Below are 23,941 nucleotides of genomic sequence, written 5' to 3'. Positions count from 1 at the left end.
GAGATAAAAACTAAGAAATGCAGGACTAGAGAATTTTTTTAGAAATATGGGATTTAGACATTTTATTTGAAGCGGGGGCGGGAGCTGAGATGCTCAGAAGGTTTTTGTTTGCAAGAAGCAACATTGTTTGATCTGTCCTTGTACCAAGGGGGGAGATGGTTGTCTATAAAGGAGGGTGAAGACTAAATACAACCAACGAGGATGGGATTTGAACCCATGCATACAGAGCACAATGGATTAACAGTCCATCACCTTAACCACTCAGCCACCTTATCTGAACTATCAAAAAGTGGACAGGAGGAGAAATCTAAGGCCAGCAGAGATAGGGCCACTAAGGAGTTTTTAAATACTAAGCGTAAGCAAGGGCTGAATGAGCTCCCACGTCACATCTAGTGAGGAGCTGGGGGAAGACTTCAGGAACAGGCCATGTTTGCACAGACACCCCTACTCTGCCTAGCTATGCAGCATGATGGGGCCGCTTCCCCAAAATGACCAGTTTGGGATGGTGGTGGGTTGCAAATCACTTTAGCATTGAGTGCAATGAAATGTTATTCTCCTTCCTGTACAAGCGAAGGGCAGCAGAACGTACCTAGGCCGTCCTGACGGAGGGGTGGGTGGGTGGGTGAGGAATCGCTCTCATTGGACTGCAGAGAAGTGATTGAGGACGTCACCCTAACCCAGTGGTCCCCAAACATTTCACACTGCGCCCTCGTATCCATGGCTGTGGCCCCTCGGAAGCCGCGGTCGAGAACCGGGGCTGGGAGTGGGGCCGGTGCTTGCTGGGGAGGGGGATGCGGACAGGGGTAAGGGGGTCGAGGCCGGGCTGGGAGCCAGGGGCCCAGGCTCATGGTGGGGCTGGGGAAGAGCTGGGGCAGAGTGGGGCTGAGTGGGGCTCCCTCCATGGGGGCTGGCTCAGGCCCTGAGGTGCCCCCATCAATCTTCCTCTGTGTCCCCCTAGGAGTCACGCCCCACATTTTGGGGACCACTGACCCCTACTCGCTAAGCAGGGGCTAGTGATGCCAAAGCCCAGGGAAAGGGAGAACAAGTGCGGGGGCCCCAGCACCGGAACCCTGCCCCCCCACTTCTGTGTGTGGCTCCACCCCCTTCCACACCTTCCACACACGGCCCCGCCCACTGTCACCTCTGTTCCACCCCTTCCCCCACTGGCCCCACCCTGTCACTCCTTTACCCCGGCCCCGCTGCGGCCCCGAGACCAGAGACGCTCTGTGCCCTGCTGCAGCCCCCGGGCCGTAGCAGGGAGTGGGAGCTCCTCCAGCCCTGGGGCTGACATGGGGGAGACTTTCCCAGGGGGGCCCAATTTGGCCAGGGCCCCTAGTCATGGGCCCCACTGCCCCTTGGCGACGCAAGGTTTGGGAGGCTGAGCCCCCGAGCCTCCATTACGAGCCGCCCAGGCTACCTCTGCTCAGTGGGTGGCCAGTCTCCCTGTGTCTCTGCTGTTCGTGCTGGGGAGCCTGGTCGGCCTTAGGGGTGGGGCCCCCGGCAGCCGCCCAGGGCTCCAGGGGGTCAAAGGGCACCTTGTGGCCGTGCAAAGGTGCTCACTGCTCTCCCCTGCCCCAGTGCTCCTCCGTGGCCCCACAGAGGGTGGGGGGAGCGAGGATCAACACTATGTGCTCCCTGCATCCTGGCCACTTTCCCCACCTGGGCTGGGCTGTGAGGGGAGCATCAGAAGCTGCTGCTCTCTGCCCTCCTGACGCAGCCCGGCTGAGGAAAGTGACCTGGATGCAGGGAGCTCAGATGATGTCGCTTCTCGCCCCCCCCCCCCTTGCCCCTGCTAGGCAAGGCTGGTGTGTGGTGTCTTTATGGCTGCACTTTCAGGCATGCAGGTTTCTCGATCCCGTTGTTCCAGGGGCATCCTACTAGATTGCCAGCTGCTTTTCAACTGCAGTGTGGAGACAGTGTGTGTGTTGGGGAAGAGTGAGTAGGTAGGAGCGGATCATTATTAGCCCTACTTGAAACAGGGAGAAGCTAAGGCTGAGAAAGGAGAATTGACTTGTCTGAGGTCACACAGCCAGTCAGGGGCAGAGTTGGGAATAGGACCCAAGAGCCCTGATTTTCAAACTAACCATCGGATCTTGAATTTCAGACATCGAATGACCTGAATAAAGTGCTCTCAGATGACCTCCAGACCAACAACAGTGCACAGGAATTATTCAGCAAGTATTTGAGGAGAACTGCAATGTTAGAGAGAATCATGAACTGCTCAGAGACCATTAATGCAGAGAAGCAGCAAAATCCATCAAACACAGAACTGGTTCTGACTTATTTCCTTGGTCTTAAAAGAGAACAAGGACCTGAGTCTCCTCCCTGTCAATAACCCCCTGCTCAGCCAATCAGGGTAGAGACTGAGGGCGGGAGGCTGAGGGTTCTCACCAGAGAGCCCAAAGGATGGCCCAGGTCACTGGTGGGGATCACTGCCCGAGCATTATTTCAGCCCCACATTTTTGGGTGGACCTCCCACAGTGGGAGCTGCAGAGCACTCCCCATAACACACACACACACACACACATACACACCCTCCTGGTGTTGGGAGGAACATGAGAAAGGACAAAAGAAGCAAGAGATAAAGAGAAAGGAAGGAGGGATGGAGGAAAAGGTAAAACAAAAAGGACAAACCCCAATGTCCCCAGTGATTCTAAGGGACAAAATCCCAGGTGCGCAATAAAATTCTGCCTCCTTAAGCTCGTGTTTTCCATGCCTAGAATTCAACTGTCAACAGATGGATCAGACTGAACAGGTTTCAAACCTCGAGGAGGCTCTTACCTTCTAAACAGGGACGGCTGTTTTCTAGTAAAATCACTGAAAGGGAAGGAGAAAACTCGAAAGAGGTTCCTCCTGGCGCTCACGTCCGTGAACCCGAATACTCTCTCATTCCTCAAAGAGAGACCTGGAGAAGGAGACTTGCTGAAGCAAAGCCACAGGGGTCTCTGAGGTTTCCCTGGCCCCTCGCCCCAGTCCTGCCTGGCTGATGTCAGCATCTCTCTGTGAGGTCACCACCTCCCCACCACCTTGGACCAATAGTCTGAGGTCCTGCAAAGACCTTTGTGATGTCACTGCCACACCCCTCCCTTGCTGTGCCAATGTCCTGCCCCTGGCCAGGCACTTTGGAGGTTTGAGCTACTCCCTGTGGATCACCCCACTCAAGGAGCGTTCGTTCTAGGCAGCAAGCCGGCTAGACAGGGAAACATCAGACGCTGCTCCCAATGCTACACTCAGGTTTTTCAGAAATTATGGCCAGAAGAGACCATTAGAGCATCTAATCATAGAATCATAGAATATCAGGGTTGGAAGGGACTTCAAGAGGTCATCTACTCCAATCTACTGCTCAAAGCAGGACCAATCCCCAACTATATCATACCAACCAGGGCTTTGTCAAGCCTGAGCTTAAAAACCTCTAAGGAAGGAGATTCCACCACCTCCCTAGGTAACCCATTCCAGTTCTTCACCACTCTCTGAATGAAAAAGATTTCCTAATATCCAACCTAAACCTCCCCCACTGCAACTTGAGACCATTACTCCTTGTTCTGTCATCTTCTACCACTGAGAACCGTCTAGATCCATCCTCTTTGGAACTCCTGTCAAGTAGTTGAAAGCAGTTATCAAATCCCCCCTCAGTCTTCTCTTCTGCAGACTAAACAAGCCCAGTTCCCTCAGCCTCCCCTCATAAGTCATGTGCTTCAACCCCCTAATCATTTTTTGTTGCCCTCTGCTGGACTCTTTCCACTTTTTCCACATCCTTCTTGTAGTGTGGGGCCCAAAACTGGACACAGTACTCCAGATGAGGCTTCACCAATGTCTAATAGAGGAATGATCACATCCCTCGATCTGCCGACAATGCCCCTAATTATACAGCCCAAAATGCCTTTAGCCTTCTTGGCAACAAGGGCACACTGTTGACTCATATTCAGCTTCTCGTCCACTGTAACCTCTTGGTCCTTTTCTGCAGAACTGCTGCCCAGCCATTCGGTCCCTAGTCTGTAGCAGTGAATGGGATTCTTCTGTCCTAAGTGCAGGACTCTGCATTTGTCCTTGTTGAACCTCATCAGGTTTCTTTTGGCCCAGTCCTCTAATTTGTCTAGGTCCTCTGTATCCTATCCCTACCCTCCAGCGTATCTATCACTCCTCCCAATTTAGTGTCATCTGCAAACTTGCTGAGGGTGCAGTCCACGCCATCCTCCTAATCATTAATGAAGATATTGAACAAAACCGGCCCCAGGACCGACCCTTGGGGCACTCCACTTGAAATTGGCTGCCAACTAGACATGGAGCTGTTGATCACTACCCATTGAGCCCGACGATCTAGCCATGTTTCTATCCACCTTATAGTCCATTCATCCAGCCCATACTTCTTTAACTTGCTTGCAAGAATACTGTGGGAGACTGTATCAAAAGCTTTACTAAAGTCAAGGGATAACACATCCACTGCTTTCCCCTCATCCACAGACCCAGTTATCTCCTCATAGAAGGCAATTAGGTTAGTCAGGCATGACTTGCCCTTGGTGAATCCATGCTGACTGTTCCTGATCACTTTCCCCTCCTTTAAGTGGTTCAGAATTGATTCCTTGAGAACCTGTTCCATGATTTTTCCAGGGACTGAGGTGAGACTGACTGACCTGTAGTTCCCCGGATCCTCCTTCTTCCCTTTTTTAAAGATGGGCACTACAGTAGCCTTTTTCCAGTCATCCAGGACCTCCCCCGATCGCCATGAGTTTTCAAAGATAATGGCCAATGGCTCTACAATCACATCCGCCAACTCCTTTAGCACCCTCAGATGCAGCGCATCCGGCCCCATGAACTTGTGCTCGTCCAGTTTTTCTAAACAGTCCTGAACCACTTCTTTCTCCACAGAGGGCTGGTCACCTTCTCCCCATACTGTGCTGCCCAGTGCAGCAGTCTGGGAGCTGACCTTGTTTATGAAGACAGAGGCAAAAAAAAGCATTGAGTACATTAGCTTTTTCCACATCCTCTGTCCACTAAGTTACCTCCCTCATTCAGTAAGTTACCTCCCTCATTCCTTGACTTTCTTCATGTTGCTAACATACCTGAAGAAACCCTTTTTGTTACTCTTAACATCTCTTGCTAGATGGAACTCCAAGTGTGATTTGGCCTTCCTGATTTCACTCCTTCATGCGTGAGCAATATTTTTCTCTCCTCCTGGTCATTTGTCCAATCTTCCACTTCTTGTAAGCTTCTTTTTGTGTTTAAGATCAGCAAGGATTTCACTGTTAAGCCAAGCTTGTCGCCTGCCATATTTACTATTCTTTCTACACATGGGGTTTTTTTTTCCTGCAACCTCAATAAGGATTCTTTAATCCTTTAGAGGATTGGAACTGATTTCAGTGAAGGCACGTTTGCTAGGTTTTTATGCATTTGCACAGGAAAACATTGAGTGTTTCTATTCATTTCAGGGATCCCTATTCAGTGGAACTCCTGAACATAATGGAAATGCCATTATTTTTGTTGAAGGAAGAGGTTTGTAAGGGGGCACTTGGATTTGAACCAAGGACCACTTGAACTGCAGTCAAACACTCGACCACTGAGCTATACCCCCATGACTGCTGTGTAGGTAAGTCAGAGATCTTAAAGATTTTGAAGGACAGGCCCTGCCTCAGGGATCTCCTGTTCTGTTCCCAGACCACAGTGCTTTTAAAAATGGGGTTTGATTAAACTTATAGATCCATGTAAACACCACAGCTTGCACACCCACCCACATAGCTTCCCCCAGTGACATAGCTACCACCTCTCGGGGAGATGGATTAACTACATGGACGGGACAGCTCTCTCCCCTCCACTTAGAGCATCTTCATTATTTATGAATAGCTGGGAAATAACCTCCTGAATGGACAGTAACCAATTTATCAAATATTGCTGGGTCTGCATTCAATATGGGCACCTGGTCGTATTGGCTGGATTAGTAGGAGCATTGCCGGCAGATCGAGGGAAGTGATTATTCCCTTCTATTCGGCACTGGTGAGGCCACATCTGGAGCATTGCGTCCAGTTTTCGCCCCCCCCCCCACTACAGAAACAAATTGGAGAGAGTCTAGGGGAGGCAACAAAAATGATTAGGGGCAGGGGACTTACGAGGAGAGGCTGAGGGCAGGGCCACCCAGAGCGGGGCAGGTGGGGCAATTTGCCCCAGGCCCTGCAGGGCCCCATGTGAATCCAGGATTCTAGAGCACTGCAACTTCTTTTTATCGCAGGGGCCCCCAAAATTGATTTGCCCCAGGCCCCCGGACTCCTCTGGGTGGCCCTGCCCCCTACACCTCCTTGACTCGGTCTCCTCCCTCTCAGGCCCCACCTGTGCTCCGTCCTCACTCCCATGTGACCACGTCCCAGCCCCGCTCTTCCACTGTGGCTGAGGCCTGCTGGTCCACCTTCCGCTTGCTCCTCTCCTCCCTGAAGGCCTCCTTGTGTCTCTCCACCCCTACCCCAAGGCCTGCCTGCGGCCCCCACCTCTCTGCCCCCCCCGTGAGACCCGCCCTGCCCACCGCCCCACCTCTCTGCCCCTCCCGTGAGACCCTCCTGCCCATCGCCCCCACCTCTCTGCCCCTACCCTGAGACCCGCCCTGCCCACCGCCCCACCTCTCTGCCCCTCCTGAGACCCGCCCTGCCCACCACCCCACCTCTCTGCCCCTCCCTAAGACCAGCCCTGCCCACCACTTGCACCTCTCTGCCTCTCCTGAGACCCACCCTGCCCAGCGCTCACACCTCTCTACCCCCTCCCCTGACCTGCCCTGTCCACCACCCCCACCTCTTTGCCCCTCCCCTGAGACCCACTTGTCCACCTCTTTCCTCGGTCGTCTGTTGTTATTCCTTGAAACATCAAGGATGGAATTAAAAGCTGAGTTTACTCCAGGGTGAGGAAAGAAAGGAGCCACCAACCCCCTGACAAATCTCAGTGCCCCAGAGAAAACCTGCCCCCTGCTATTGCGATCACTGATGTGCTGGGAATATGGCAGGAAAGGGACTGTCTGAATGATCAAGGCAGGAAATGGACAACAATCTACAGCAACGTCATTGACCACAAACACACTCTCCTCATGCTCCAGCAAGAAGGGAAATGAGCAGGAATTCTTGCAGTTCAGCCATGGACACACTTACACGAGGGCACAGCAGTGTGTGGGCTGGGGGAGCTGGTCTGAGGAAACAACTGGAATTGATCACTCAGTGAGAACAGAACTAGAGTGCAGTGAGTGACACAGCTCAACTAAGTAGTTGTGGCTGAGTGGTTAAGGCGGTGGACTAGAAATTCATTGGGGTCTCCCTGCGCAGGTTGGAATCCTGCCAACTATGGAGAAAGTTGGGCTTCTTTAGTTTCAAGAGAGCTGGGTCTTGTCTCACTCTCAAGCTGTCTACACACTATTGGGTAATGCGGCTTTAAAGTGTTTTAATTAAATAGCTGTTGCATGTCCACACTATGCCCCTTGTGTCACCAGAGCACATCCACGCTAGAACCTTGGATGGCCACAGAGAGCAGTGCACTGTGGGTAGCTGTGCAACTGGCTGCAGGGTGTTTTGGGAAGGGTTTCCAATGCCTCATGGGCCCGTACAGCATCACATGATGCCGGTTTCTCTATCCCACCATTCCATGGGCTGCTTACTAGATTGCCAGCTGCTTTTCAACTGCAGTGTGCGTGGCGGGGTAGAGAGTGTGTGTGTGTGGGGAGAGGGTGTGTGTGTGTGGGGAGAGGGAGTGTGTCGCACACTGTCTCTATGTTCAGACAGCTGCTGCAAGCAACCAGTCCTGAGGCAGGGGGAGGGGGCAGCCCCAACATCAGCCCCCGCTTCTCTCACTGGCTCAGCTCAGCACAGCAGCCTCTGTCACACGCACACACACACTGCTGCTGCTGAGCTCTGTGTCAGGGGTGCTGGAACAGGGGGTTTAGAGGGCCTTGGCTCCACCACTCTTAACTGGCTGTTAGGACAAATGATGGAGGGGGGAAAGGGGGAGTCTTGGGGAGAGGCATTCTATGGGTGTGGCCTCGGGGGGAGAGGTGGTGTGAGTGTGGGTCCTTGGGGAAGGGTTTTCATGGGAGTGCCACAGTTCAGACAATAGTGACCCCTCCACTGTAAGGAAGCTCCCGCCGCCCCTGCTCTGTGTTCGTAGCGCGGGAGAGAGCAGCATTCCAGGGCAGGGATTTGCTCCCCGGGGCTCCACCAGGGGGGCTTGGGAGGCTGCAGGGAGCCCTGGGCCCTTTAAATCACCAGCCTGGGGAAGCCGGGCTGGGCTGGCACAGCGTACCTGCTCTTGCCAGTACCCCATACTGGAATGTACCAGCTTACGTTCACTTCTGGAAGGTCCTCACGTGGATCAATAACTGGTTAAAAACCAGGAAACAAAGGGTAGGAATAAATGGACAGTTTTCAGGATGCAAACAGGTAACTAGTGGTGCCTGTACTGGGACTAGTCAACATCTTCATAAACGATCTGCTGAACAGCGAGGTGACAAAATCTGCGGATGATCCAAAACTACAGAGGATAGTTAAATCCAAAGCAGACTGGGAGGAGCTAAAAAGAGATTTCACAAAACTAGGTGAAAGAGCAACAAAATGGCAGATGAAATTCAATGTTGATCAATGCAAAGTGATGCACAATGGCAAACATAATCCCAACTACACATATAAAACGATGGGATGTAAAATAGCTGTTCCAACTCAAGTGAGAGATCTTGGAGTCACTGTGGATAGTTCTCTGCAAACATCCACTCAATGTGCAGTGGCAGGCAAAAGCGAACAGAATGTTGGGAATCATTAAGAAAGGGATAGAGAATAAGAGAGGAAATCTTATTGCCACTGTATAAATCCATGGTGCACCCATATCTTGAATACCGCGTGCAGATATGGTCGCTCCATCTTAAAAAAGATGTATTGGAATTGGAAAAGGTTCAGAAATGGGTATGGAGTTTCTGCTATATGAGGAGAGAATAATAAGACTGGGACTTTTCAGCTTGGAGAAAAGATGACTAAGGGGAAATATGCTAGAGGTCTATAAAATCATGACTGGTGTGGGGAAAGTAAATAAGGAGTGTTACTTATTCCTTCTCATCACACAAGAACTAGGGGTCACCAAATGAAATTAATAGGCAGATCGTTTAAAACAAACAAAAGGAAGTATTTTTTCACACAACACACAGTCAACCTGCGGAACTCCTTGCCAGAGGAGGTTGTGAAGGCCAAGACTATAACAGGGTTCCAAAAAAGAGCTAAATCGATTCATGGAGGACATGCTCTGAGCCAGGATGGGCAGGGATGGTGTCCCTAGTCTCTGTTTGCCAGGAGCTGGGAATAGGTGACAGGGGATGGGTCACTTGGTGATTCCCTGTTCTGTTCATTCCCTCTGGGGCACCTGGCTTTGGCCGCTATGGGAAGACAGGATACTGGGCTAGATGGACCCAGTCTGACCGTTCGTACGTCCTTATGTCCTTATGCTCCTTTCATACAGATGCCTGGGATTCTGCCTCACAAGGTGTCCCTGAGGTCTCAGCCAAAATGCCCAGACAGGCAAACACTCTGGGCTCCTGAAGCCTCTGCCCCCCACCTAGTGCCCTATGGCTCATCCCTGACCCTTGCTGCTGCTCCTTGCTATAGACTGTGAAAGGAGCGGAGGCAGCGCAGGAGCCTTCTGGGGACGCAGATCTGAGGCTTTGGGAGAGACACATTGTCTGAGACATCAGAGCTCTGCAAACCCTGCAGCCACCCCCTCAATCTGGGGCCTGTTCCAGCCCTGAGTCTGGGCTACCGCGATACCTCCCCCAGAGCAGGGCGCCCACAGATAACAGCCTGGAAATAGGCGTCTGACACTAACTCCTGTTCTCCCTGGCAGGGCCTCCCCTAGACCAAGTGCCTCTCCCAGGCAAGACGTGTCTTCGCTGCCCCCCCCCATATGTTAAAATTTTGAATATCTTATTTTTCATTGCATTTGTAGCTCAGCTCATGATTTTGATGCACAATTTCGATGCATGATTTTCTCTGTCATATAAGATGATAAATTTGCAGGCTAGGTTCTGTAAACCTGTATTTATTCATGCCATATATAAGCAAATAGAACAAATGCATTTTCTTTAAGCATATAGAAACTTTTTAATTTTGACAGTAACTGAAATGTACTAACATCTAGAATGGAACTGTCACTAGCACAGGGTGGGCCGGTATTAAATAGTGTTACAGTAGGAGACAGCGTTAGGATGTTAACCCCAGGCCTTTAGTTGAAAGGTCGCTTCTCTCACCTTTCCCCCATGAACTGAAGCGCAACATTACAGAGATCCAAAGATTGGCCAATGGCATTTTAAGTGCTAAAATAGCAAGCGATGTCAGTCTCTCATTGGCCATCAGCGACTGAAGATGTGGTTTAATGAGCCGGAGCTTCAAGGCGAGGGTGGCTCTGTCCACTGCCTTCCGTTGCGCTGCTGGGCCCCAAGTCCCTGGTGACCAATATGTGACGCTGGGAGAAGAGAGTGGGGTGGCAAGTGGCGGCAGGACTTTTGCCACCAGGGTCTAGCTGCCCAACTTCCTCCTGGTACTGCTGGCCCCCCGTCGCCTTCAGGTAACCCAGGAACTAAGGCAGGAATAGGGCGGGGAAGCAAGTAAAGCCGAGCAAGGAAGGAAAAGTGAATCTTGTCTTCATGGGCCGCTCGCAATGACGTCCTTTTTCTGTGCCACAGCTGACAAAAACATCCCAGACAGAAAAGCAGGAGGCCAAAAAGAAACTGAGCACTGCTGAAGTAGTTCAGTTGGGAGCGTGCTAGACTAACAGGCTCTTCTGTCCTCCTTTGTGCACGGGTAGGATGTTTTCTGAAAGTGCAGCAGTGCCTTTAACTGCCACGAGTCCCTCATTTCAGGCTATGCAGCTGGAAAAGGCAGCATGGGCTTCTGCACCGAGTTGGCCCACCTGACCTTTCATTCTTCTCTTGCTCTTTGTCAGCAAGGGGAAGAAAAAGAAGCTCTCCGTCAAGCTGGAGTCACAAGGGCGACGTAAGGACGACTTCCTGAGTGCCTGCTCCAGTCCTCTGCTCTGCCAGCTGACCTATTGAAGGGCTGCCACCACTTTCTCTAGGTTTGTCCATCGGTCTGTCCGAGGATGAGCAACAGCTAAGTAGATGGAGTTTCTGTAGTGTAGTGGTTATCACATTTGCCTCACACGCAAAAGGTCCCTGGTTCAAAACCAGGCAGAAACATGCTGGCTTCCTTTTGCCAGATCCCCTTGCTGTTCAGGAAGACGCTCCTCCTTCTCCTATTGGCCTGTCCCTGGGATAACTCCAAACCCTGCATGACAGAGGGTGCTAACAGCAGTGGAGAAAGCACCTTGGCATCAGGCTGGAGAACCTAGAGGAGTGCGGCGTGTCACCTTTGGAGGCTTGTGGCTTGGCCTCCTCTGCCCTGGGAGGTTGGCCGGTGGAGGCCGGCTCTTCCTGCTGGCCTCCTCTGCGTGACTTGCCAAAGGAGGAAGTGAGGCAGGAATGGGGCAAAAGAGGAAAGTCGAGCTGAGGAAGGCAGGGCAGAAGCTAAGCACGTCATTGCGGCTAAGTGGGGTTAGTAGAGCGTCACCATTCGTTCTGCAAAGCCGGGAGGTGCGGTTGGCTGCTGGGAGGCAGAATCCTGTGCCTGCCTCTTGGCTTCCCAGGGGTGGCTCCTTGCAGCCCAGGAGAAGCGGGGTTCTGGGGGGAAGGAAAAGCAGCAATCGCGAGGCTGAGTGGGCTCCTTTCTGGCCGAGATGGTGGGTCTGGGAGTTGCCTGTAAGCCATAAGTGGACTTGGTGCAGTGAAAACCGCTGCTCCATTCTGGCTGACCTGGGGGAGCCATTAATGACTTGGGAGTGGGGGCAGGGTGCTGGCTGTGAGCAAATGGGATCCAGGAAGCCCCAGCCTGCCCTCCAGGGGCCCAGTCTTCTTCTTCTCTCCTGCCAGGGGGAGCCTGCCCAGCATGCGCTGCAGCTTGAGCATTAAGCCTTCCTGTGGCATAACCGAACTACGGCCTAGTGTAATAAGATGTAAAGTTTAGATTGTGAATTTAGCTTTAATTTTCATGGTAACTTACTTTGATCTTTTATGCCTACCACTTATAATCCTTAAAACTCCATCTTTCCGTAGTTAATAAATCTGTTTTATGAAACTGGAGTATTTTGCTTGAAGTTCTTGGGAAATCTCAGCTCCATTACAGGGCTGGTTCATGTACTATTCACAGTGAGGGAGGGGTGGACCCTGCGTAATAAACTCACTATTGTGTCCTACAGGAGGCCTGTGATATGCAGGGGGTCAGATTAGATGCTCTAATGGTCTCTTCTGGCCATAAAGTCGACTAATTTCTGAAAAACTGAGTGTAGCATTGGGAGCAGCGTCTGATGTTTTCAGTCTAGCTGGCTTGCTGCCTAGAACGAACGCTCCTGGAGTGGGGTGATCCACAGGGAGTAGCTCAAACCTGCAAAGTGCCTGGCCAGGGGCAGGACATTGGCACAGCAAGGGAGGGGTGTGGCAGTGACATCACAAAGGCCTTTGGCAGGACCTCAGCCTATTGGTCCAAGGTGGTGGGGAGGTGGTGACCTCACAGAGAGATGCTGACATCAGCCAGGCAGGACAGGGGCGAGGGGCCAGGGAAACCTCAGAGACCCCTGTGGCTTTGCTTCAGCAAGTCTCCTTCTCTGGGTCTCTCTTTGAGGACTGAGAGAGTATTCGGGTTCACGGACGTGAGCGCCAGGAGGAACCTCTTTCGAGTTTTCTCCTTCCCTTTTAGTGATTTTACTAGAAAACAGCCGTCCCTGTTTAGAAGGTAAGAGCCTCCTGGAGGTTTGAAACCTGTTCAGTCTGATCCATCTGGTGACAGTTGAATTCTAGGCATGGAAAACACGAGCTTAAGGAGGCAGAATTTTATTCTGCACCTGGGATTTTGTCCCTTAGAATCACTGGGGACATAAGGGTTTGTCCTTTTTGTTTCACCTCTTGCTCCATCCACTGTCTGATCCCTCTTTTCTCTTCATCTCTTGCTTCCTTTGTCCTTTCTCCTGTTCCCCTCCCAACACCAGGTTTTTTTCTCCTGCTGATAACAGCTCACATTAACTGATCACTCTTGTTATAGTGTGTGTGGCAACACCCATTTTTTCACGTTCTCTGTGTGTATATATATCTTCCTACTGTATTTTTAACTGCATGCATCCGATGAAGTGGGTTTTAGCCCACAAAAGCTTATGCTCAAATACATTTGTTAGTCTCTAAGGTGCCATATGTTCTCCTTGTTTTTTTTTGCAGATAAATTAATGGAGGTTAAGTCCATTAATGGATATTAGCCAGGATGGGTAAGGAATGGTATCCCTAGCCTCTGTTCATCAGAGGATGAAGATGGATGGCAGGAGAGAGATCACTTGATCATTACCGGTTAGGTTCACTCCCTCTGGGGCACCTGGCATTGGCCACTGTTGGCAGACAGGATATGGGGTTGGATGGACCTTTGGTCTGACCCAGTATGGCCATTCTTATGTTCTTATGAAGGGAGGGGCACAGCCTTGTGATGGAGTTTCTGTAGTGTAGTGGTTATCACATTTGTCTAACACCCAAAAGGTCCCTGGTTCAAAGTCAGGCACAAACATGATGGCTTCATTTTCTCAGCTTCTAGTGGCCTGTCCCTGCTGTTGTAGGAACAGCAGTGATTTCTATGCTCCAAAGGTCTGTTATCCTTCCCCCTCTCCCCTCACTTTTGTCTCCTCTCCCTCTCTGAATGCCTGTGAAGTGGCTTTTCCCCACCCCTCCCTCCTGCAATGCTTGTGGGATGAATGGGCTGGTTGAAGATCAGAAGAGCTTCCAGGTAGACAAGGTGTCTGGGACTCTCATTAGGCAGCACTCACACACCCAGAGCAGGGACACTGCATGGACACTGGCTGAGGTGGAGTGTGACCCACCGGATGCAGCCAAGTCATCTCCAGTCGCAGGCCATGAGGAGCAGGTCCTTAAAAGGGGAAGGGGCCCTGTGCTCAGGAGTCACTCACAAGCTTGTACCTCCAGTGAATGCCCTTCACCCCGACCGCCTGGCCAGTGGTTCGCTGTGTTACATTCCATCGCGCCTCGGGAAGACTTACCTTCATCGCACCGTCCATCGCGGCGCTGGGGGACACTTACCTTGCAAAATCCTGACATCTCCAGTGCCGAGCCAGTCCTGGGAGCGTGAGTATGGGAGTGTGAGTGTGACCCCGCCTTCTTTTGAGCTTAGCTATCAATATAACAAATGTGCTGCTTTCTACCAAAGTCTGGGGGGTCATTAGTCCTCCCTACACTTAGTAGCTGGCCCAATTTTGGGTAACACCAGCGATAACCCCTACCCCTGCAGGACAGAGGGTGGTGAAATGAACTGAGAAAAAGCCTTGGCCTCAGCAGGGGAAAGCTAGAGGATCTGTGCGAGTCACCTTTTGGAGCCTTGTGGCTTGGCCTCCTCTGCCCTGGGAGGTTGGCTGGTGGAGGCCGGCTCTTCCTGCTGGCCTCCTCTGCGTGACTTGCCAAAGGAGGAAGTGAGGCGGGAATGGGGGAAAAGAGGAAAGTCGAGCTGAGGAAGGCAGGGCAGAAGCTAAGCGCCTCAGTGCGGCTCAGTGGGGTTAGTAGAGCGTCACCATTCGTTCTGAAAAGCCTGGGAGGTGCGGTTTGGCTGCTGGGAGGCAGAATCCTGTGCCTGCCTCTTGGCTTCCCAGGGTGGCTACTTGGATCCCAGGAGAGGAAGGATGGTTCTGGTGAAAGGATGACAAGCAAAGCTCTGGGAGGAGATTTGGGTGTGGGGTGCGGGCTCTGTGCTGGGGAGGGGTTGGGTGCAGGAGGGGTGGTGCTTACCCCGGGCACTGCAGCTCCCAAAGTGACCGGTACACACAACCCTCCAGCAGCAGCTCCTAGGTGGGCAGGGCCAGGGGGTCTCCATGCGCCACTGCCTGCAGGCGCTGACCCCTGAGCTCCCATTGGCTGCAGTTCCTGGCCAATGGGAGCTGCAGAGTTGGTACTCAGGGTGGGGCAGCACATAGAGACACTCCCCCCGCCCCAGGGGATGCTGGGACATGCCAGCCACTTCTGGGAGCGGCACGGAGGGACGGAGGTAGAGTGGGCAGGGAGCCACCTTAGTGCTGCTGGCACATCTCTGCACACCCGTTGTGGGGGGAGGGGAGCAGAGGGCCTCCATGTGCTGCCTGGGGTAGGGGCAGAGCACGGAGCTGCCTCCCCTCCCTGGTCTATTCCAGGAGTGGGTGGGTGGGGTCTTTTGGCCTGCCAGGTGCAGCAGGTCAGACAAGATGATCACACTGGTCCCTTCTGACCTTAAAGGTTCTGAGTCTAACAGGGAGAGGGAAGTAAAGGATTTTTTTTTAAATATAAACCAAACATCATAATACCTGGATGACTCCAACTGCTCATTTTACAGTCTTGCCCCTTTCTTTGTCCCCTGTGTGTTTAATGATCTGGTAGGATGTGGGACATTGATTCTCTTATTCCCTTGATAAAGCAGTACAGTGACTGAAACTTAACCAATTCCCATGAGAGGAAACATCACATCCCTGCATTGGCTGGGAATTGAACCCAGGTCAACTGCTTGGAAAGCAGCTATGCTCACCACTATACCACCAAGGCAGCTGGTGAAAGTCCCTGATTTTTCACACTTGGTGTCTGGTCACCCTACTGCTCAGTGTGAGGCGAATGTCTCTGTGTTCTCTGCCGTTTATGGTGGGGAGTTTCCCCACTGATAACATTTCTTGCTGGGTCGGGGAGGGGAGAGAGAAGAGGGGTTTGCTCTGTTTCATTCCTCTCCATTTTCTGTTCCTTCCCGTCCCTTCCAGGGTCCTCCCTTATAATACAAAATAATAATAATTGGAGATATACCAATCTCCTAGAACTGGAAGGGACCTTGAAAGGTCATTGAGTCCAGCCCCCTGCCTTCACTAGCAGGACCAATTTTTGCTCTAGGTGGCCCCCTCAAGGATTGAGCTCACAATCCTGGGTTTAGGAAGCCAATGTTCAAACCACTGAGCTATCCCTCCCCCTTTCCATTTCAGACTGTGCAGTGACACCCTCCCAGCACCCAGGACTTTGGAGCCTCTGCAGCAGCACGATCCCATGAGATCCTCAGTGACCAAGTGTCTTTTCCAACTTCTAGGAGACCCCAGCTTGAGACTAAAGGAAGCTCTCCTCCTTCCTGAGGATCCTCTCTCCCTTCCTGGAGATCAAGATCATGAAGCCTCTGCCTTGCCTCCTGGGTCTGAATTAATGTCCCATTTCCCACTATCTGCTCAAAAGAAACAAGTTTCTAACCCAGGTGAGCAGAGTTAATTCAGTTCTCAGCTGGAATCCTTCACCAACATTCCTTAGGAGATACAGACTCTCTGTGACACAAACTGACTGGGGTTCATCTCTGCAGGTCCCCAATGGGGAAGGAAAGACACTGAGGGGAAAGGAAGATAGGCAGAAGGAGTCAAATTTGGGCAGTCCCCAGAGCCAGTTGATTGAGTGGCCCTGGAGTCAGCCACTGTGGCCACTGCAGAAGTCACAGAGGTTGCAGGAAGTCACAGAATCCATCACTTCCACCACCTCCATGACAGACACGGAGACAAACCTCCCTGCTGTGACTGCAGTTCCTGGAAGGAAAGAGAAGAACAAGAAAGTGAAAAGAGAAAGAAAAAGAGAGATTCCTGTCACCTCTCTCCCTGCTGCCTCCCTTGTATTCTGTAACCTCATTTCACTGGTTTCCCTGTGCTGGTGCCATGGGGTGTGTCATAGGTCTTCTCCCCCACTTGGAGCTGTTGGGTTCCAAGATGGGGACCTGCATGGACTCCTCTAAACTAAAATCCTAGTTTAGATCTGGTTCTCGCTGCCACCAGTTAAGTTTAAAGTGGGTAACACACTGCCTGTCCCCCAAACTTCCCCTGGGGAACCCAGATTCAAACCCCTTGAATCTCACCAGAGAGAACCAGCCAGTTCCCCTCCCCCACTTCCCTCTCCAGCCTGCTCCAGAGAGATTACACCCCGAGTCAAATCCTTGACTCAACACAAAGAGGGACTCACCTCTCCCTCCCCTTCCCTAGTCCTGGAAAGAGATACCTTGATTCAAACTCCTTGAATCAAACAAAGAGGGATTCACTTTTCCCCCTCCCCTTCCCCTGAAAATCCAAACAAGGGAAGAAATCAATCAAGTTCTAAAAAGAAAAGATTTTATTAAAGAAAGAAAAAAAAGTACACTCTCTCTGTATTACCAGGATGCAAAAATACAGGGTCTAACTTATAAAAACTGGAGCGACTTCCCCTCCCTCCTTCTCAGAATAATCCAAGTAACAGCAACAGAACTAAAGATATTTCTCCAGCAAACACACAATTGCAAATATAGAAAGCAACTCAAAAGACTAATCCGCCTTTTTAACTAATACTCACTATACTGGGTAGTAGGAAATAGTCCAGGAGAACTTGGAGACATGTCTGGCCTCTCTTAGATCCAAAGAGAGCACACAACTCAAACAAAGAACACAGACAAAGCCTTCCCTCCACAGAGATTTGAAACTATCCTGTCCCTTGATTGGTCCTCTGGTCAGGTGTTCCTCAGGTTACTGAGCTTGTTAACCCTTTACAGGTAAAAGAGACTTTAACCCTTAACTATCTGTTTATGACAGGGTGACACTAGAGTTCTGGGGATTTGGGGGACTCTTCATTTCTCAACATTTCACACAAAATTTGTCTTTGGGCTGAAATTTCTCCTGTTAGGCCTCTCAGTCAGAGCTGTACCCCACCCTGTTTGCGCGGGGGGGGGAGGGGGAGAGGGGAGATGTAAATTGCAGAGTAGGCAGAGAAGTCGCCCATAAAGGGTCATATTGATCTGGTGACTGGTTCTGACCGGGGTCACACGTCCTCTGACACAGGCTCATCACAGGTGTTCAGAGAGACAGGTAGTTGCGGGTTTTCCAGTGTCAAGTCTGAACTTTGATTCTAACAATGTGCGTTGAAATATCAAGGGGATCTCCACATACCTGATCTCTTCCCCCTCCCCTTTTTTTGTATTAATTTTTATTTTGACGTGTTTGGCTTAACCGTGATCGTCTATTTCCCCACCTGTATTGCAATTTGGGGGTTATGTTTATTGTGCCTCCCTTTTGTTCATGTCATTATAATTGTAACAGCAAAGGAACCTGCAGGAGCAAAAACTGACTCAAAACTTCATTTCCCCACCATGCAGGAACATCCTACAAACAGCTCACGCAGCTGGAATCATAACACGCAAGGCCAGGGGATGGGAGATGCAGGTTTCCAAGTGTTCTGTCTTTCCCAGATGACACATTCCAGCCCCTTGTGTGCCTCCATCCTGTACGACCTGCTGGACTTCGACACATTTATTGTCTCATTCTATAGATAATGTGATTGTAACACAATGTGACTGAAATGAAACCACTTCCAGATGAGGAAACAACAGAAGAGAAAAGCCATTATTGCCTTGGTTGGGAATCAAACCCAGATCAACTGCTTGGAAAGCACCTACGCACACCACTATACCACCAATGCATCTGGCAGGAGTAGCTTTCCTGCAGGCTCTGTGCTGGTAAAGGGGATGACACATGACCACAGAGTTAGTGAGTAGGGTGGATGGGCTGGAAGCTGCCTGACCCCGGGAGCAGAGTTACCATCCCAGAGTGACTGAAAGGGGGCAAAGGTGAAAACAGATCTCACTGGGAGCTGGCCCCACACCTGCCCTGCCCCTAGGAGAGGGGAACTGAAGCTCAACTTCAATCACAGAAAAATCTTCCCTGAGAAGGAAGGGGACAGCTTGTTTTAAAGACCAGTTTTGTGTTTGTTCCTGCTACATAGGGAGGGGCTGGGTAGTGCTGATTCCAGCCCCCAGACTCTGGGAGGATAAGGAACAAATTCAGGCTGCCAGTGATCTGCAGGAGGGAGAATATCTTTTGACAGTGACGGATGCCTCGTCCTAAAGGCCTTTGTCTGCCCCCTTCCAGTGACTGTTTGGCACAGGAATGCAGCCCCCACTCCTGGGTCTCTCCTGGGGAAATAATGTTTCTGTGCAAAACACCAAAGCTTTTAACAGAAAGGAAGAAAAGGAAATAGCCACATGATGGGACTAGCACATAAGGAATGAAGCACAAGATCCTTCTCCCCTGTGCATTGACTTTTAACCTTGTTTGTGGTGGTGCTGTATCCATGTTGGTCCCAGGGGTCCTCTGGGGCGCCGGGCATTGGCCACTTTCGGGAGAGTGGGCTAGATGAACTGGTCTGACTCAGTGTGGCTGTTCTTATGTTCTAACTGCTGGTTATGGAGGAGACGACCTTCCAGGCTACACAGAACTGAAGAAGGGTGCTGGGTTAGCTCCACAGCTTGTCTCTTTCACCAACAGAGGTTGGTCCTCTGCAAGCTCTTACCCTCACCCGCCTTGTCTCTCCTGGACTCTGAAAAGTGTTTTCTCTCCACTCCCCTTGGAAAGAAGTTAAGTTTTCCCTTTGGGCAACTATCAGGCTGAAGCAATTGTATTGATTGTGACACTAGAATAGAAGATTTATTATAAATAAATGAGTCTAGACCTGAGGTTCTGGTTTTCACATTGGTTTTTCTAACTCAGTTCCCAGTTCTCTTCTAGAAAGGCCTCCAGGACGCCTGCCCAGCCCAGCAAAAGTGGCAAGGAGAAAGCCCACACTGCTGCTCTTTCAGGTAGTTGAAGGCAGCTATCAAACCCCCCTCACTCACTCAGTCCCCAGTCTGTGGCAGTGCATAGGATTCTTCCATCCTAAGTGCAGGACTCTGCATTTCTCCTTGTTGAACCTCCTCAGATTTCTTTTGGCCCAATCCTCCAATTTGTCTAGGTCACTCTGGACCCAAACCCTGTCCTCCAGCGCTTGGATTCTTTACATGCTTTCACAGAGCAAAGAGCACATGTTCCATGATTTCATAGGGCAGAGTTTTATGCTATCGGGAGCTTTCCCTGTGTGAATTTGACAGGTGGATCAACACAGAGACACAGTGTGACCCTTCTGAGGGTGCTGAGGGCTGTGAGTCTCCTTGTTGCCACCTGCCACAAGGAAGAGGGAGTTTTGCATTTGGCAGCTGGATGTTAGTGACCAAACGCACCAGCCTGCTGGAAATCAAGGACCCTCCTCTGAGCTACAGCAGCCACCTTAACCCTTGAGTTCCTTCAATGTGTCCCCCTCTGGGGTCCAGCCCAGATCACCAGATACTCGGTGAAATCCCAGATCCTCTCTTCCCCAAGTATCCCAGGTTACTAGTTTCACTGAGGACCATTGCTACTGTATCTCACACAGCACCTGAGTACAGTTATCGAACAAGCAAAAAATTTATTTCACAATGGATAGAGATTTAAACAAAAACATGAGTGATGGAAACCAACTGTTACCACTAAACAAAGGCAGAAAATGATAGAATAGAAAGGCCAGAACAAAAAACAGAGAGAGGAACAATAAGATACTAAAAGGACAATGGTTGGAACTCTCCCTTTCTCTCAGTTTTTGGATTGATGGGTACTAGAGCTGTAGCAACAGTTGAGGAACCAGGGTAAATTAAATCTAATTAACTTTTCAAGATTAGCCATCATTTCCTGTACGACTAAAAAAAAAACAAAAACAAGACAACTTTCAGTTTTCCAAAATAATTCACATTATCACACAGTCTCTTACTCTTTAACCAATAACTTCACCTATAATTTCATTTTAATTGGTAACAACAACATATTCAAAGCTCACAAATTCTTTTCATATATGTTAGGGCTTGGCTACACTTGAGAGTTGCACCGCTGGGAGTTACAGTGCTGGTTGTGCAGCTGTGTAGGAACAGCGCTGGTGTGTGGCCACACTCACAGCTACCAGCGCTGCAGTGTGGCCACATTTGCAGCACTGTTGGGAGTGATGCATTATGGGCAGCTATCCCAGCATTCAAGTGCCAGCAACCTGCTTTTCAAAAGAGGGGGGTGGGGTGTAGTGTGACAGGGAGCGGGGAGGAGAGAGAGAGAGACAGTGTGTGGATTTTTGAGCCGACACTGTGTATTAGCTCCCTGCCCTGAAAATCAGAAAATTTTCCAAACCCCTTACTCTGCAAACAGCCTGCAGACCAGATAAGAAGCACGGACTTCCCCGTTTCTCTCATCAAACACTCAACCCCTGTGAATGAGGTAGGCAGGGGGTTCTCTCATTTGATTGTTCACAGTCACTTACAGATTGATCACAGCAAACAGGAGCTGTGTTTGTTTAGATAAGCAGCTCCTGAGTTCACAACAAAACAAAGAGAGGCTGCATAACAAAACAAAAGAGAGTAATTTACTTTAAAGCATTCTGGGATATCTCCTAATACCCTGGAGGCCAACAACAGCGCTGGTGTGTGTCCACACTTGATGAGCAGCGCTGGATCACCAGCGTTGCACTCGTTATACCCCAAGCAGACCAGGTGTTCAGCCAGCGCTGCAGCCAGGGAGTTGCAGCACTGGATGTGCCTTGCAGGTGTGGACAGTTACTAATTGCAGCACTGGAAAGCCTCCACCAGCACTGCAACTCACAAGTATAGCAAGCCCTTAGTTTGCTTTTAATCCCCATTGCCAATAACTGAACCCTTGTTCTTATTGTGGTTTGTCCCAACGTCGGTCCCAACCACTTCTGTGAGTTCATATATCTCAGGATCTTCAGCCACGTGTGTTGGTAGAAGGGGTCTTCTATGTCGGAATGTTTGCATTATGGAGAAAAATACCTCTCTTTTCACACTTTTTAATCTTTCAAAGTAGGAGGAGGTAGAGAAGTAATGTAAATGCATAAAAACAAGAGAAACCTCTCTGGTCTACACTAAAGACATTTATCAGGATAACTATATTGCTTAGGGGTGTGAAAAATCCACACAGCTGAGCAATGTAGTTACACAGCCCTAACCCCCTGTGTAGATAGTGCTACATGAGCGGGAGAACTTCTCCTGCCAACATAGCCACCGCCGCTTGCAGGGGCTGGACTAATCAAGTCCGATGGGAGAAATCTCTCTCATTGGCTTACAGCATCTGTTATAGCAGTGCTACAGCAGCGCAGCTACATTGGTGCAGCTGTGCCAACATCAGCTTAATTGTGTAGCCACAGCGTCAGACACAAAACCATAGAATCAGGACTCAACATGTGTGTATCTGGAAGTCTGAAATTGGAGGCTGGCAAATGCGTTGCCTCATTGGTTACCATCATTTCTACAGCCTGAAAGTCCTTGTTACCCAATCAGGCAGCCAGTTTGGGATCCACAGGGAAGGACTGTCCTATGAAGCACTCTCTTTGCATCCAAACAGTGAAGGATGACTGTTCTCAATCTAACTCTGGCATACTTTGGAAGTGTAATCAGTGACACTGAACTAGGAAGTGGAGTTGTACAAACAATTTTCCTTGGGTCACCATAGCTTCCTTTACTGGGGTGGAAACCAAGAACTGAGTGTGGAATCTTTCAACCTCAGCTCTTTCCAAATCCTTGGTTTTGGATAGGGTAGATTTACACTTCTCTGAAGAAGAATACTTTACAAAACCACTTAAAATCTCAGCAGTGTTAATGAGGAATGGCTTCCTGAAACATGCCCAGCTTTTCTTTAATTCAGTGGCACAGGTTCAGGGAAGGGACTGGATACAGGCCTGGATCAGAATCTTCGTTAGTTACCAGAGCCGGAGATTCTATTCAAACATGGCTATTTTGCTGACGCTATTACATTTTCAACACTGGTTTCATTTTATACACATCTTTAGCACCTACAAAAGGATAAATTCAACCAAAAACTTCACTTCTATTTCCTCAACATCTGTGTCATGAAGGGCTGCATTTCCCATACCATAGGATTAGCTAGGAGAGATCTTCTGTAGGGCCTGGGTTACAAATGGTCTGGGAACCAGACACACGGGCATTTTGCCTAGTTCAAAACCACTTACCATGGAATTCTCTTCCCAGATCATTAAGGCAATATTGTCTCCAAACAACTGAAATACACTGTGATCAGATGCACTTCCTTCAGTTAGTTGGGGTTCTGCTGTTGTTCACCATTTCTGAGTGGAGATTTTAAATCACTGCTATTTCTTTGTGAGCCTGTCCAGTAAATTAGAGAGTTCTCTCCTGTTGATAGAACTGCACTTCAACTTTCTCCATGTCATCATGGAGGGATGGGGAAAAAGCAAAGCTGAAATCATAATTGAGGAGTTTAGCAAAGGGTCATTGTCTTAAATTCTTCAATAAATCTGAGCTACATCCTATCAAGCAGAACTAATATCCAATTGGGTGACCAAACAGCCTTCAGGAAAGATAGAAACCCACATCACAGAGAGACAATACATGACAAAGAAAGTGTCAAGTGAAATTCCAGAGCAGGTTACATCTGATTATTCAGAATTGGGACAAGAGAGTCTCCCATCACATTCTCCTCTGATCCATTCAAACCTGCTTCCCTCATCCCTGTCTCAATAGTCAGTTATGTTATTTACAAATGTTTTAGTATCCTAGCATGCCCATAATGAGGGAAAAACAGCCCTCTTGCTAGAAGTGGATTTACAATAGATGGAACCTGGAATTTAAACTCTAAATGATCACACTGTATTTGGGATCCATTTGAATTCCCCTCCCAGGTCTTTGACACTTTCATCTCCAGTCATAGCAACTCTGATATAGGATTACAGAAGTCAAAACATCATCTGCAAGCACAGACAACGGAGAATGCTTCATCACATGACACTTTGAGAAGTGGATGGATAGAATGTGACGAAGATAAACTCTACCTGGCTCAGGCAAAAGGTAACAGTTCTGCAGTGAAGGGGAAGGAGGGAATCTTTGAGTCACCCCATCTCCTTCTAGTGTCACAGAAGCTGTAATTATACTTTTTTCCTGCTCCTGTCCTCTTCATTTACATATAATTTGAAAAATTCCCAACATAACTGCTCTTCAGCACAACCCAGAGCAACGTGAGAACAACTGGC

At 49.9% G+C, this 23,941-nt stretch overlaps 1 protein-coding gene, 3 non-coding genes and 1 pseudogene across 4 annotated transcripts in view; 2 read left to right on the top strand and 3 right to left on the bottom strand.

The window, feature by feature from the left end:
* LOC120381796 overlaps window positions 1–23,941 on the top strand; it is a 305,764-nt pseudogene that overhangs the window by 219,864 nt on the left and 61,959 nt on the right.
* Window positions 1–23,941, bottom strand: part of LOC120381797 (zinc finger protein 418-like) — a gene marked incomplete at its 3' end in the record, with an annotated part of 63,754 nt that overhangs the window by 38,342 nt on the left and 1,471 nt on the right. The gene's annotated exons all lie outside the window — the stretch shown is intronic.
* Window positions 5,498–5,569, bottom strand: TRNAC-GCA. Its single transcript has one exon. It is a non-coding gene; the product is annotated as a tRNA-Cys (tRNA).
* On the top strand, window positions 11,122–11,194 carry TRNAV-CAC. The gene has a single exon. It is a non-coding gene; the product is annotated as a tRNA-Val (tRNA).
* Window positions 15,533–15,604, bottom strand: TRNAG-UCC. Its single transcript has one exon. It is a non-coding gene; the product is annotated as a tRNA-Gly (tRNA).

The sequence above is a fragment of the Mauremys reevesii genome, linkage group 14 (assembly GCF_016161935.1).
Source record: "Mauremys reevesii isolate NIE-2019 linkage group 14, ASM1616193v1, whole genome shotgun sequence".
Lineage (NCBI taxonomy): Eukaryota > Metazoa > Chordata > Testudines > Geoemydidae > Mauremys > Mauremys reevesii.
Note: the sequence above shows the minus strand (reverse complement) of the source record. Positions and strands in the feature narration are given on the sequence as shown.